Source organism: Papilio machaon, chromosome 24 (assembly GCF_912999745.1).
Source record: "Papilio machaon chromosome 24, ilPapMach1.1, whole genome shotgun sequence".
Taxonomy (NCBI): Eukaryota; Metazoa; Arthropoda; class Insecta; order Lepidoptera; family Papilionidae; genus Papilio; species Papilio machaon.
Genome location: NC_060009.1, coordinates 2,455,467 through 2,470,206, shown reverse-complemented (window position 1 = coordinate 2,470,206; position 14,740 = coordinate 2,455,467). Strand labels below are relative to the sequence as shown.

The window sequence follows — 14,740 nt, the reverse complement described above, 5'->3', positions numbered from 1 at the left end:
GTTATATAATAGAATGTACCACTACTTACATTTTTAACTTTTTAAATTCAGACTTAAGTAATACATGTTTTCAGCCAGTCAAAATATAATATAAAAACTTTTTTATTCGTTTCTATTAGTCAGGTAGTATTTACCAATTCATTACCAAGAAATATACTCGACATGACTAAAAGTACAAGTATGTAACTGAGAATGCACGAACTTGTGTCGTTTGATATTAACCTGTAATTTTACGACAAAAATAAAAAACTTTAAAGACTGTCGATGTGCTGCAAAAAGTAAAACGAAACATATTTTTTGTTCATTAAAGATATAAAAAAAAAAGAAATTATTCAGATTGACCTATGGACTTAAAATTCAATGTTAAAATCGAAAACATTGCTCTCAGTTACTGTGCCAACAAGATAACCGAATTCCGCTTCCTGGCCGTTGAAACAAAGAGTTGAAAAAAAGAACAGGATTTTCGAAATTGAAACGAAACGCGTCGAAAGTAAAAGCGCACACACACACATACAAATTGCACAAACACAAACCTGACCTTACCCAACTTAATGCATCGCCCAATACGTCGGGTCGTTGACACGGCCGGCGCCGAGGCCGCGGTGCATTTGGCAGGGCTCCGGGCCTTTAAAAAAAACATTACTTTCGCTGAATGCGAATCAGCTCTCGTTCGAGCATTTTAAAAATCGAACGCATCGCATGTTCGAAATTTAAATTTTCGAATGCTTTGTACGCGACGTCGAGAGATGCTTCCTTTGACGTTTATGACTTTTTTTTTTTTGTAAACGGCCTGTAATCAGATTGCGTTTTGTTAGCAAATATTTTGTATATAAAATATGAAATAAAAACAAAATCCTACTTGTAGACAACTATTGTTTACTTCTATTATTATCTATGCTTTTTAATGAAAGCAGGAATCAAAACTATTGTTATATTTATTGATTATATTATTTTTTTCTATTTATTGGATAAACGCTTTATTAAACTGTGGGTGAGCTCACATCTATCTAATAACATCTCGAGGGGAGATTTCATTTACAGAAATTATTTACAAGAATCTAAATTAACACAAACAGAATCATTGTTTGTGTTAATTTGAATTATAAATAGTCATAACTAGCTGGCTAGTCGCTTTCACTATAAATAAATAAAAACTATGCCTACATAGAATGGTCTATGTTTTTTCAAGGTTTTGATCTGTCTTCAAGTGTTTTAAGACACATAAAATTGTATTCGAGTAAATTCTTTTATTTTTAAATAATATGTTACAATTTCTACATGTTATTATTATATGTATGTAATCTTTTTTTTTAGTTGTGATGAAGATAATTTAGTAATTTGTTTTTTGTTGTGTCAGCGTCAACGTTTCCGTGGTGTAGCGGTTATCACATCTGCCTAACACGCAGAAGGCCCCCGGTTCGATCCCGGGCGGAAACATTATTTTTTTTATGGAAAAAAATAAATAAATTGTGTCCCCTTGCCTAAGTTAGCCGTATAAGCTTCGTTTGGGGACAAATATGAATGAAAATATATATTGTATAGCTTTGGTTACATAAACTAAATTAAGCTATAAAATAACACGATTTGTACCAAAATAAGATCTTCCGTTGAAATACTGTAAAATCAGTTCAGTAGTTTTTGAGTTTTAAAAGGTACGCTCGCTTCATAAGGGCCCTAAGTTTTATCAAGTTACATGTGAAAATAGTTATAGAGCATTATTAGTGATTATTTATCCGAATGACCTAACCTAGTATTATGTAATTATGATGAGGGTACTGAGTCATTTCTCTGTCCCATGGTTCCATTACTGACGCAACCATTTTCTTTGGCCACTATTGTATTAAGTAAAAGATCGGTCAATACCTAACTGTTTATTAAAATACAATATAATAATAATAATTTTATTTATTTTACTATAATTGATATAAAGAAAAATATAAATTATTTTTGTCCCAAATTATATGGTCTCAATTATTACGATACTAAACTCATGCCTTCAACTAATAAAACATCACCTTAAACTAAGTGAAAATGTGGTTATTACTAATTACAAATATGTCTACTGGCCTAGTTTTGCAAAAATTTAGGCAGATATATTTTTATCTTTGAAACAAAACATAAAAATCATAACGATTAGTTCACAATGTCACGGCATGACTTTGTCGAATAAATCTCTGAAATAACTAGTTCGTTTCCAAAATAACGAAATTCAAAATGGATCGGTGACATATCAGATGTCTGTGTATTTGGCAGTTTGTTCTCAGACTATTGTGGCGGCAGTATGGCAGGCTGTATTGTCGAAAAAGGAAGCAGCTGTTATATAGCTGTCGCCCGCGACTCCGTCTGCGCGGAATCAAAAAAAACCTAATTAGTAGCCTACATCTACTCTACATCCATATGTTCTATATCTATGTCAAATTTCAGCGAGATCCATGCAGCCGTTCTAGTGATACCTTCAAACAAACATCCATCCATCCAAACATTCGCATTTATAATATTAGTAAGAACTAGACTAGTCTTGTAAACCCAACTATTAATGAATATACGTCCGAGAACTGGTAGCAAAAAAACAAGCTACTTTGATATTTACGTTAAAAAAATGGATATTCAAAAGCTACTTTTAACATCGACTTGACAAAGTTTTTCCGCATGTTATATTTTTGAGAAAAAAAACGAACTGAAATTTAAAAGTTTGACATTCTGCGATAAGTTTCATAACAACAATTAAAAAAACAAAAACAAAGTAAAAGAACTAGCAACATGCAGCCAGAATACTTTAAAACAAAAGGGTTTAAAAACTTTTAAAGGTGATCGAGATTCGAATGTGCTGTGTCATTCCAAAATGACATAACGTTAGATTTTAGTGACAATGCGAATGGAAATTGAAACTGCGTTGATTCAGCACGTGTAATAACGTCTGTAGGTTTTAAAAGTTTAATATGTGATTATAATAATGTATCGACTTCCTTCATCGTAACATGCAAGCGAAACAAAATGACATCGGTCGCATTACGAGCATAGCAGCGGCCAGTTTATTGACGCCGCATCCGTATGAACTTGAGTTTAAGCCTGTGCTAATGTCATCTAGGCTCAGTGCAACTGCAGTTCTGCGGACGTGTGTACACGGATCTATGCGACGCGCGCCCACGCCTCTACAGTTATCGACGGCCGACGAACGATACGTGAAAAGAAAAAAAAAACCAGAAATAATATTTTTTTTAAGAAAACAAAAACAAGCCCTCGAATGCATACGTTTCTATGTGCAATTCCCGCTAAAACGAAACGTAGTGCGCGAGAAAGAGACGGACTTAACTCCCCGCGTCTGCTATTTCGGTGACGTCGTCCGGTGCATAGCGAAATAAAATAATGAAAAGTGGCATTCAGTAATTTCGTTGTGTTTACGCGCGTTGCTAGTTTGTTTGGTTGTTGGCTATTAGTTTTTTTTTTTTTTTTTAATTAATATTTTATTCCCGCATCTCTTCGCGTCGGTAGCGCCATCTACACGTGTCCTATATCGGCGCATAGTACACATGTTTTCAAGTCACGGAGCTGTCAAAACAATAGTAATAACCTCGCTATCGGTAACGATGTGCGAGAAGGCGATGTGTTTTTGGCGCGGTGAAACTGTGGCGGGATCGTGAGCCGGAAAATTGAACTAGCGGTGTATGTGTGTGTGGCTGTGTTTTTTTTTTCCAAACTTAACCTACGACAATCTTCAGTTGCGCGCGAGCCGCCCCGCACGCGCTTTGCGCCGCATCCGCAACGAAAAGCCGAAAAACCGCCGAATGGACATCGATGCGCCGCCGATTCCCGCCGAATTCAATTTGCGGACTATCCGTGAATGTGGACCGAACGTTGGTTATTCAAAAGCGGCGAAATAGACGCTTGCCGAAGACCTCGTAAAGTGCAACAACTCTTCATTCGCTTTGCTCAATTTTGTGATGATAGACGTATAATGTGCCTTCTACGTACAAAGTAAATGAATTTTTGTGATGACATAGTGCAAAGATAGACTTAGTTATTCCTAGTTTAAGTGTACAAGAGACTTGTGGGACCAAAAAGTACTTTACTGTTCTTTCTTATGGACAAATACTGGTCGTGTTTAACAAGGTGAGTACAGAATACAGTACAGAAACATAGACACCGATGGTTGTACTGATTACAGTTATAAGTTAATTCATTCCAATGGAACGCCAATCTTAATCTATGAACTTGATTGCAATGTAGTGAAGCTAGCTGCGAACTAACTCCATTCGTGGCCGGTGCAACATCACTAGCGTCCGCCGCCAAGCGATTCTAGCCTTTATCTACGTGTTGTTTCACAAGTTTTTAATAGGAAACTCGTATGAGCTCGCAACTTTTGGGTTGACGAACTTCTTAAAGAGATATTTTCGTATCGCAAGACGTAGTTGCTGCTTTTATGCGATAGTCCTTTGCTCTAATGAAAGTTTTAATTAATTACCATTACGATCTGAAAAGCTATGTCTAGGTTAACTACTATATACAATGAATCAAGATCAAATAGAACTTTGATATATATTAAGTAAATTATACGTATATTTTAATATATAAAAGTCAGACAAAACAGGTTTAACGCAGGTTATATAACAAAGCTTAGTTTATATCTAGCTTCAGGTTAAACTGTTTGGAATGTGCAGGTGGCAATGAGATATATGTAGGTAAGTTAGATAGATAACACAACGTACATATAGTTACATTGAAATTTTAATTTCAGGTTATAGTCAATTTAAAAATTACGACTATTATAAAATTGTTCAATTGAAAATGAACACAATACGGACTTTTTAAACCACTACAAATTGAAATGAAATAGACAATTGAGGTGTCAGCTTTTATTGGAAAAAACAAATGAAGCTTATAATACTTATGATACACTAGCTTTTGCCCACGACTTCGTCCGCACGGAATTAAAAAAAAACTTGTATTCCTTGCGTTATTCTAAACATGTCTTGCTTAATAGATAATCCTATCTCTGTGCCAAATTTCATTCAAATCCGTTAAGCCGACGACAAAACAAACACTTGAACATTTATGATATAACTATCTGTTGCTCGCGACTACGTTTGCGTGGAATTGACTTAATTAGTAGCCTACGTCTTCCTCCAGACTATGTTCTACATCTGTGCCAAATTTCATCAAGATCTGTTGAGCCGTTCTTAAGAAACCTCCTAACATACATTCATCCAACTAAACTTACGCATTTATAATATTTGGAGGACTAATATTTAAAGTGACCATTAGATAGCAACTTCGCACTTGTATATAATAAAAGATAATAATATTTTTAAGCGTTTCTCTAAATTTCCCATTGGCTGTATTCAAAACTTGCTTTAGGCATACTTATGTTTCTAACATTTCCCTGTTTAAATTAGTGTGAGAGTTTTAGTACTAATACATTTTATTGTTTTATAATTTTTTTTCTCATCAACGCTGATGCTTAGAATTAAGAAACATAAGTTCTCGTGTATAATTAATTATTTAAAGGGGAAATTTATGTAAACATCTTTTATTAGGACAACCAAAAGCGAAAAGTTTCGAACTCTTCTAACTTTTTGTGACACTAGGCTTTTGCCCGCAACCTCGTCTGCGAAATAAAAAAATCTAGTAATAAATATAGTCTACGTTACTCAGTGAGAACGTAGCTTTCTAATGGCAAAAGGATTTTTGAAATCGATCCACTAGTTTTTGAGTTTACTCGTTACATACAAAAACACAAATTTTTCTTTTTTATGAAATTAAGTATAGACAACACAACAATAAAGATTAGAGGATATATTACAACAACAAACTCAACTTATGCCCGTAACCCAGAGGGGTAGGCAGAGAACAAGGACTTTCACCATCATGACACACTTGTGTCGCCTCAACAACATTCATACATATATAACGTAAACATTTTGACAAACATGATATGATATTTGCCAAGTCAGGGCTCAAGGCAGCTTACTGCCCTAAGTCATGTGGTGAGAAGTACCTTAGTGATAATTTAGTGGAAAAAATTCACACTAAGTGACGGCTTAAGTCAAACGTACCTCAGAAAAGTATTTAGACCCTTTTTCCACTAGTTTGATTAGTCGCTTGACTCTAGTTTCTTGTGTAATTGTAATACTCGTATATTCTACTGCCGTGGCTGCTAATTGTTATAACGACTAGCTGTCGCCCGCGACTACGTCCGCGCGGAATTAAAAACAATCTTAATAAGTAGCCAAAGTGTTCTTCCAGACTATGATCTACATCTATGCCAAATTTCATCAACATCCGTTAAAGCATTCTGGAGATACTTTCAAACAAACATCCATCCATCTAAACATTCGCATCTTATATATAAAAGAAAGTCGTGTTAGTTACACTATTTATAACTCAAGAACGGCTGAATCGATTTGACTGAAAATTGATGGGCAGGTAGCTTAGAACCAAGAAAAGCACATAGGATAATTTTTACCCCGTTTTCTATTTTTTATTCCGCGCGGACGGAGTCGCGGGTAAAAGCTAGTTTATAATATTTGAATGATGTAAGATATTTTATCCGGTTACTTTATATGAAGATGTTTCCCCAAATTAATACTTCTCATATACCATGACTATGTTGCCATTGTTTTTAATAGTAAAGTCGCAATGACGCGTGAAATCTGTTTTAGGGAAAAACAGAGAATGACTCATATGCCAATTTACTGAGACCAACGAAATCCCCGAGACGCACTTTAAGAATGTAATCATATATTGTTTATTAGGTAAGTTTGTATAAATGTGCCTTTAAATCAAACAACTTGTATGTTTTCTTGGTTCAAACTTGCAAAGCTTAAAGTCTATCTGTGAATTTCCTCAACGAAAACATGTACACAAAAACATAAATTAATTTATCTCATTGTCTTTGATTCCACAAATCATGGTAATTTTACACTTTGTTCGCGCGATATTTAAAAAAATCTAATAATAATAATTATAGCCCATATCTCTCGGGGAAAATGTAGCATCCCAACAGTGAAAGAATTATTCAAATCGGTTCAGTAGTTTGGAAGCCTGTTTGTTGCAAACAAAGAAACAAATAAACAAATCTTTCTTCTTTATAATATTAGAATAGACTATGTTGTTTGATACTAATTTGTGATTATTTTGTACAAACTAAGATAATATAAATTAGTGAAATCCTCACAAAAAAAATTCAGTACATCTTAAAATGTTTAGACAAACAAGACGAGAAATATTATTTTATATCTATCTATCTATCTATCTATCTATCTATTTATATATCTATACAGATTTATTATTTATTTACTTATACATATAATATGTTTAATTATTAAAAGGAACAAAAATAGTATTCACTTAAAAAAGATAAGAGAAGATAAGACTTTAAGACAATGAAATTATTTGCTGTTGACCTGTCTATTATATTTTATGTGTCATCATGATAAACGTGAATAGGACACTGACATATTATTAATATTATAAATGCGAATGTTTGGATGGATGGATGTTTGTTTGAAGGTATCTCTAGAACGGCTCAATGGATCTTGCTGAAATTTGGCATACATGTAGAACATAGTCTGGAAGAACACGTAGGCTACTAATTGAGTTTTTTTTAAATTCCGCGCGGACGGAGTCGCGGGCGACAACTAGTATTCTCTATTTGTAAGTACAGACTGACAAACATAACTGATGATGATAATCTATAGAAAAATTGCTATATTTGTTTTAAAAATTTCAGTACAAGAAACTAATTTTGTTTGAAGGCAAACATGTCAATAAACTGACTAAGTGACCGCCAATACTGTGGGAACTTTATTTTAAACAATAATCCGTTATTTTTTTTTTAATCTATACAAATAAATAAAATTGGTATGTTATATAAAAACAAAATTTTCATATCGAGTGCACACATCTTTCACGTTACTTATTACAAAAAAAAAAAATTAGCAAAATTTTTTGTCTGTCTGTACCTACTCATTCGTTCAGTCTGCGTTTCTTTCGGAAAATTTCCAAAATAAGTCGACTGATTTTGACGGAAATTTTAATAAAAAGTTGCTAATGTATATAACGCAGTAACATAGGATTATTCAATTTTCGCCCGTATATTTTAAGATTTTGAGAAATTAAGAAAAATTTTTATATTCAATTCCACGCGGAAAAAGTCACGGGCAACAGTTAGTAATTTAGTAAATTTCGTTTCCGTGAATATATAAAAGGTGACAATGTCAATACACGAAATACCGGATACTATTGAAAAAATATTTAACCTTCGATATTACTTTTTTTTTTACTTTTGAAAAATACCACCTGCACGTTCATACAAAAACAGATTGCAATGTATTGTGAAGGTATTGTTTGTATGGATGGATGTATGGATTATGGATGATTGTTACCACATAAAACCAGAACGACTGAATGGATCGAGATGAAATTTGGAACAGAAATAGATTTCACTTTGGTATAATCCATACGTTTATTAAATAAGTTTTTTTTTAATTCCACACGTAAGACGGTAAGGAAGACATCGGGGAAGGTTTATATCCAGCAGTAGGCAGACAAAAGCTGATGATGATGATAAATTTAAAGGCTAATGTTACACACAAAAAAATCGGTCGTTCTTTCTGAAAAAAATTGACATAACAATAAGTTTCTCTTTTCTTTCTATTGTAAATTTTTGATTTCACTTGGTTTCGCGGACATCGATTCGTGAACACCAAATTTAGTTTTCCTCCGTCCACCGTTTGGTGGTTATTTAGCTATCGATCAACGACCCACGGCAACGTGGACACGCGAAATATTACTTTCAGCTGTAACCTATTTTAATTACATTCAATTCGTGAAATTTCATTTTATGCATTGCAATTTTTCTATTTGTTGTTAACGAAAGAGTTTATCTTATCTTAATAATATTATAAATGCGAATGTTTGTTCGATGTTTGTTTGAAGGTATCTCCGGAACGGCTTAATGGATCTGGATAAAATTTGGCATAGATGTAGAAGAACATATAGGTTACTTAGTATGTTTTTTTAATTCCTGGCGTACGGAGTCGCCGGCTACAGCTAGTTTTATCAATAAATGCCAAATAGTTACATGTTTTATTTTGAGGAAAAGACGTTACTTTTTTCCAGGCCAAGGATTTTGTGGAGGCATTGTTAAAATATTGTTTACAATGGAAAATATTATTTTATTAACTAGCTTTTGCTCGTGGCTTCGTCCGCGCGGAGTTAAAAAATAACTTAATAAATAGTCTATTTATTTTCCAGACTATGTTCTACATCTATATGTTCCGAAGATACCTTCTTCAATCCACTTAATCTTTTGCCTTTATAATATTAGTAAGATTATTTTTCTCTTAGGGTCCATAAACCTATGTAAGTTTTGTATAGGTAGGTATTTGGTAGGTACAGTTCAAACAAAAAGTATTGTTTGAGATAATCGAACAATAAATTCTATGAAATATGTATATGAATGTATTTAAAACCATTGGGTCATTAAAGCTTCATTGTTTCCTATCAAATTCCAGTCCAGTTCATAAAAAATGTATTTAGTTTCACGCTAGCACGTTATCGGCTTTGCAATTCGGGGCTTTCGGTCGGTTTACGTTGAGTTTTTTTATCCTAACCGCTATTAGAGCTTGTCACGGAAATGCCTTGCGCTTTGGTCACAACATGAAATGCTGATGGAAATGATTCGTGCAAGGTACCAGCGGTGACCAGGGGTTCGGTCAACACAAAACTATGAAAAACCAATAATTTTATTTACAAATTCTAAGTTTTTTTTTTGTTTTGTGTAGATATATTACGATAGATTACGAAATGGAAATACATGTGAATGACATTTCTTTAGACACAAGTAACATAATATCTGCGCGAGCGATTTAAAAGCAAGAAAAGTCATCATCCGTCCGCCATCGTCCAAGATGGCCGCCATTTTTTTGTCTATGCTCTAACGGCCGAGCGAATGTTTAGAACCAGTTTCTTTGCGTTTCATGCACTTAACCTTGTCATTAGGCCTGACTAGTCATTTTTGAATTTGGAATCGAATCGACGCAACGACGTATCCGACCGTTAGAATTACAACCTTGTTTTTTAGATGTGAAAGTCTGATTTCGTGTGCACGGGATGTCGATTTAGAGTAGTTTACGATCGAGGCAAAGGAATTTTCGTCACAGCACCACATTCCCCTTCCATAGATAGATGTGAGCAATGACTTCGTTCGAAAGTATTTCTTTGTGTGTGTTTTGCATTAATGGTAGGTACATAAAGATAGACAGATTTATTTAGATGTAGACATCGTAATTTAGACATACATTAAAACAATACAAAAAAATAATCAATTATTATATGTTCTAATGGAAAACAAATTATGGTTGTTATATTGCAAACATTGACATTTTTGAAGTAGTAAAGTCAAATTGATTTATATCAATATAAAACTACTTGTCCCATTCACTATATTTATAACAAAATAATTCAAACTGCACATGAAGTGAGATACTAAAAATCTAAACACAGATAAGACAGTCAATCTAACTTTATTGCAAGGTCTCAAATAGTACATACTGCGTGCCATCTGATAGTTCATGATACAAGGCGCCTTATCTGCTCAATGCCACCCTATTTGACTAGAGCAATAACCACTTTATAACGACCTATAACTTCCGAGCGTATCACTAAAAATAGTTTCACCACTCGAATGCGCGGGAGTTGAAGTTAAATTGGCAAACCGAAGTGTACCGACCGCGACCGAATACCGCCGAACGCGTCTAAAATGGCGGTCGTAAGCGTCACGGTTTTGAGGTTAAGGTTTGACATTTCCAACCGTTCTAAAACAAACCAGCATAACACGGATCTTGAAGCTTGTTAAAATCAATTTAGTTAAGGTTTAAATTCGTTTGATTTTGGGTTCTATTTAACTTGGTTTCGTAAATGGCGCGCAGACGGTTGTCATTTTCTTACGCTGGTCGTAATAAAAGGTCTTGATCTTTACATTGAATTCGCCGTCTCCCGATGTTTTGTCGATGCCCAGCTATCATTTAGCTATGCGTTCGTATGCGTTATTCTCACGGATGCGTTCAATTCGCTATTATTGCTATTTAATAAGAGACTACGTTGGTAACCCGGTAATAGTGTATTTTTTCTACGGTCGTTGTACTGCGCCTTTTGATTGGTCGCTCTGCTCGCATGGTCACATGCTTTGACGTATTGTTGTGGCTTCACGACGTGTGCATAGAATATTTAGACGTTTTAGAAACTGACCAACAAAGGCATAATATTATGAAGGTATTATTACTTTACAAAAGAGAGTTGTCTAACTGTCGTTTTCAAAGTCGTTTATTCGATACCTAAACGATCACTAACGCAGATTTCAAAACACTAAAGGAACCCCTTAGCGAACACTTAAGTAAATGCGCCAATAAGTTCGAAGTTTGTGTAATATTTTCAATATAACAAAAATTCAATTATTTAAATTACTTGTTAAACTTATCAATTAATGATTGAACCCGCAATTTAATATTATTAGCAAACCGTTAAAACAACGACGCTACAAAACACACTTATTAAATCAATAAAAAAAAAAACAACACTAAAATCGATTCGGCAATCTGATGTTTATTACACGCCAATTTCGTTTACAAACGAAAAATAATAATCAGTTAGGGAAATCCATCGGTTGTATATCGAGTCGAGAAACGTCGAAAATTGAAACCAATTTTACAACAATGCGCTCTTATCACTGCGATTATGCCACACAATACAAAACTGTACACCTAAAATGCTGCTTTCACCTACTCACTAAATTAAAAAAAAAATGTTTTACCACATCTCAACTTGTAATTTTTTTAATATTATAAGGCGACAAACATGCAAACGGCCACATCTGTAATTGCAGATGCGTTGCCTATCTTTAATCGACGGAGGAGAGGACGCACAGAAATAGGATATGTACCCTTCCTCCGCCAAATGCACTTTCAATTCCCATTTCCTAAAAAGATGTTTGTTTTTAAACCAGTGATGTCGTATTTTAAGGAAAAGTATTACTTTAGTTAAAGTATGTGGAAAAAAAACATACATTTCGTTTTTAAAAAAGAGTTTGTATGCACCAATGGTGTACCCATCGAGTACGTGGTCGTTTTTATAATTTAATCCGGTCCCTCGCGAGTGTCCATAGTTTCTGCTTGTTATTTTCAAATTGTTTTATTTCTCATCTCCTATACTATTTTTCACGTTTGCGGCTTTGCTCATGCTATCGTATGTCTGTAACATAAGAAAGTACTCGGACGGATATTTTTTTTTTGTTGTTGTTTTAAAATTAATTGATTATTTATTCATGTTGGTTTGTTACGTTTTAAAATTAGTTGCGATGCAAAAACCTTTTCTGATTCTAAAAAAGTGAGGTTTCTTAAGATTCATATACTTCTCCTTTCTATGATAGGTTACCGAGATAAAGATATATGTAGAGCCAGCTATAGCAAAGGAAAGGTAAAGAATACAACTTCAATGACACAATCTTCAAAATCAGTCCGGCTATATACAAGTTACATCGGATATACGTATCTGAGAAAAACACTACCCTGATGTTGTTAGTTGGGCAAAATATAACCCTTCTGTGATTCCAGAGAATGGAAAATATCAGAGAATGGACGGGGATAAGGTTAGCGGAGGAATTGTTTCGCATTAGACAGAAATAAATTTTCCAAGTTAGCGGCCAACCTTCAAGACTGAAGAGGCACTGGAAGGAGAAGATTTCAGGGGTTGAAATAATTATTATAATAGTTTCCTAGTGGTAGAGGTTTGCTATACAATTCTATGACCAGCTCATATTTAACTTAACGAAATCTTGCAAATATTATAAATGCGAAAGTTTAGATGGATGGATGTTTTCTAGAAGGCATCTCCGGAACGGCTCAACGGATCGTGATAAAATTTGATATGTAGAGTATAGTCTGGAAGAACACATAGACTACTTATATTTTTTTAATTCCGCGCGGACGGAGTCTCGTGCGACAGCTAGTTAATATAAACAGGTAACTTTCTCCACGATAGACGAAATATATTTTGGGGAAGGTAATAAATATTTATTTTGCATCTAATGGAAATGTTACAATGGTCATAGAATTATGAGTTGGTTGTAACTGTAATCTTCACCGTATGCCGATTGTCAGAGGAAAAAGGGTCTAAGTAACAATCTAGTGTAAAAGTTTTAGGTATGAAGCATAGAAGGCAATGTCAGTATCGGTTACGTAACAGTCCTTCAACGCATTCCTGTCAAGATTACGTGGAGGCTAGCTTCATGAATATTAAATAAATTTGCGTATAATTGATTGCACTTCGAGTGCAGCTAGTGTTGTTTATTTCCTTTTAATTTTGGTATAAATATTTCCAGAAAAACCTTTTTTGATTAATACAAGTATTTGTACCAAATTTATTAGTAACTAGCTTTTACCCGCGACTCCGTCCGCGCGGAATAAAAAATAGAAAACGGGGTAAAAATCCTATGTCCGTTTCCTGGTTCTAAGCTACCTGCCCACCAATTTTCAGTCAAATCGATTCAGCCGTTCTTGAGTTATAAATAGTGTAACTAACACAACTTTCTTTTATATAATAAGATGTCTCTTTAAGTGGTTAATCAGATGCCGGAGATTTTTTGCTCAACCATTTGATCAACAAAACTTTAGACGAAGTATTAGTGTTTCTTTTACTTTCGTAATTATACGAACAAAAAAGGAAAGAAAACACATTTAAAATTAAAAAGATAAAGGAAAAACTTGTTGAGGCAATTTTATTGTTTTTTTTTTAAATGGGTATAAATTAAAAACCGACTTGGTATAGTGACGCCATATTTGTATGCCAATTGAAACACTAATTGTTCTTATGTTCAAAGCCGTAATTAGTTGATATATGTTGACAATGTCGGTGTTAATTAGAAGAATAGGCTCTAATTTGTTCGAAATTTCTTTGCTACAAATAACTTAATTTACAAGTTATTTTTACGATAGTAAACTTACTTTAGTCTATTATTGAATACTCAGAAACAACTTTAAATAAGGACAACTTTAATAGCAATTCATAGTTGTTACAAAAATAGTTTTGAAATAAAAATTCTCAAGAGATAATTACATTTCTGACAATCGAGTAAGACTTAGACGTCACCTCACGTTACACGAGTGAGATGAAAGAATGGGATACAGCGATGAGGAATGAGAAAAGAGATTTGCATTGTAAATTTTGAATTAACGCCATCTACATATTTGTGAATACACTATTGTTTATTCATTGTTGTTAGTCTACTAAAAGACAATTGCAATTTAGCATCAGATTTAGAGATCAGAAACTAATCAAGACTGATTTTAATTGTCGAAAATATAAAGTTTAATACATATTAGTACCCTTTGAAAATATCAAGGTAAGTACGAATTTAACGTATGAACAAATTAGAACGAAACATAGCATCATTTTAGAGCTGCAACATTCGTGTTCTCAATTTAAAATCTGTTCGGGGAACACGAAAAGATAACAAAAATTCCCGCGCCCGCTCCGGGAAGGACACTCGAGCCATTGTTTGACGTCGCAGAATGCTTTCGGCGAAACGCGCGCCAACAATTTTGCTAACATTAAAACGAGATGGACACGTGTGGGTCATACAAATTATATGCTTGCTTAGAGTCTTTTAAGAATACGACTGATAACTGTTTATACCTCTGTTTTGTCAAATATAATGACGGAGCATTATCCCTATATGTTTTAT

General features: G+C 34.0%; 1 protein-coding gene and 1 non-coding gene across 2 annotated transcripts in view; both read left to right on the top strand.

The window, feature by feature from the left end:
* The first annotated feature begins 1,364 nt into the window (after positions 1 to 1,364).
* Positions 1,365 to 1,437, top strand: Trnav-aac. The gene has a single exon. It is a non-coding gene; the product is annotated as a tRNA-Val (tRNA).
* Positions 1,438 to 3,082: 1,645 nt separating this feature from the next.
* Positions 3,083 to 14,740, top strand: part of LOC106720566 (mushroom body large-type Kenyon cell-specific protein 1) — a 157,916-nt gene continuing 146,258 nt past the window's right edge. Inside the window, 1 exon segment of the mRNA XM_045684059.1 lies at positions 3,083 to 4,110. The gene's annotated coding sequence lies outside the window, so the exon portion shown is untranslated.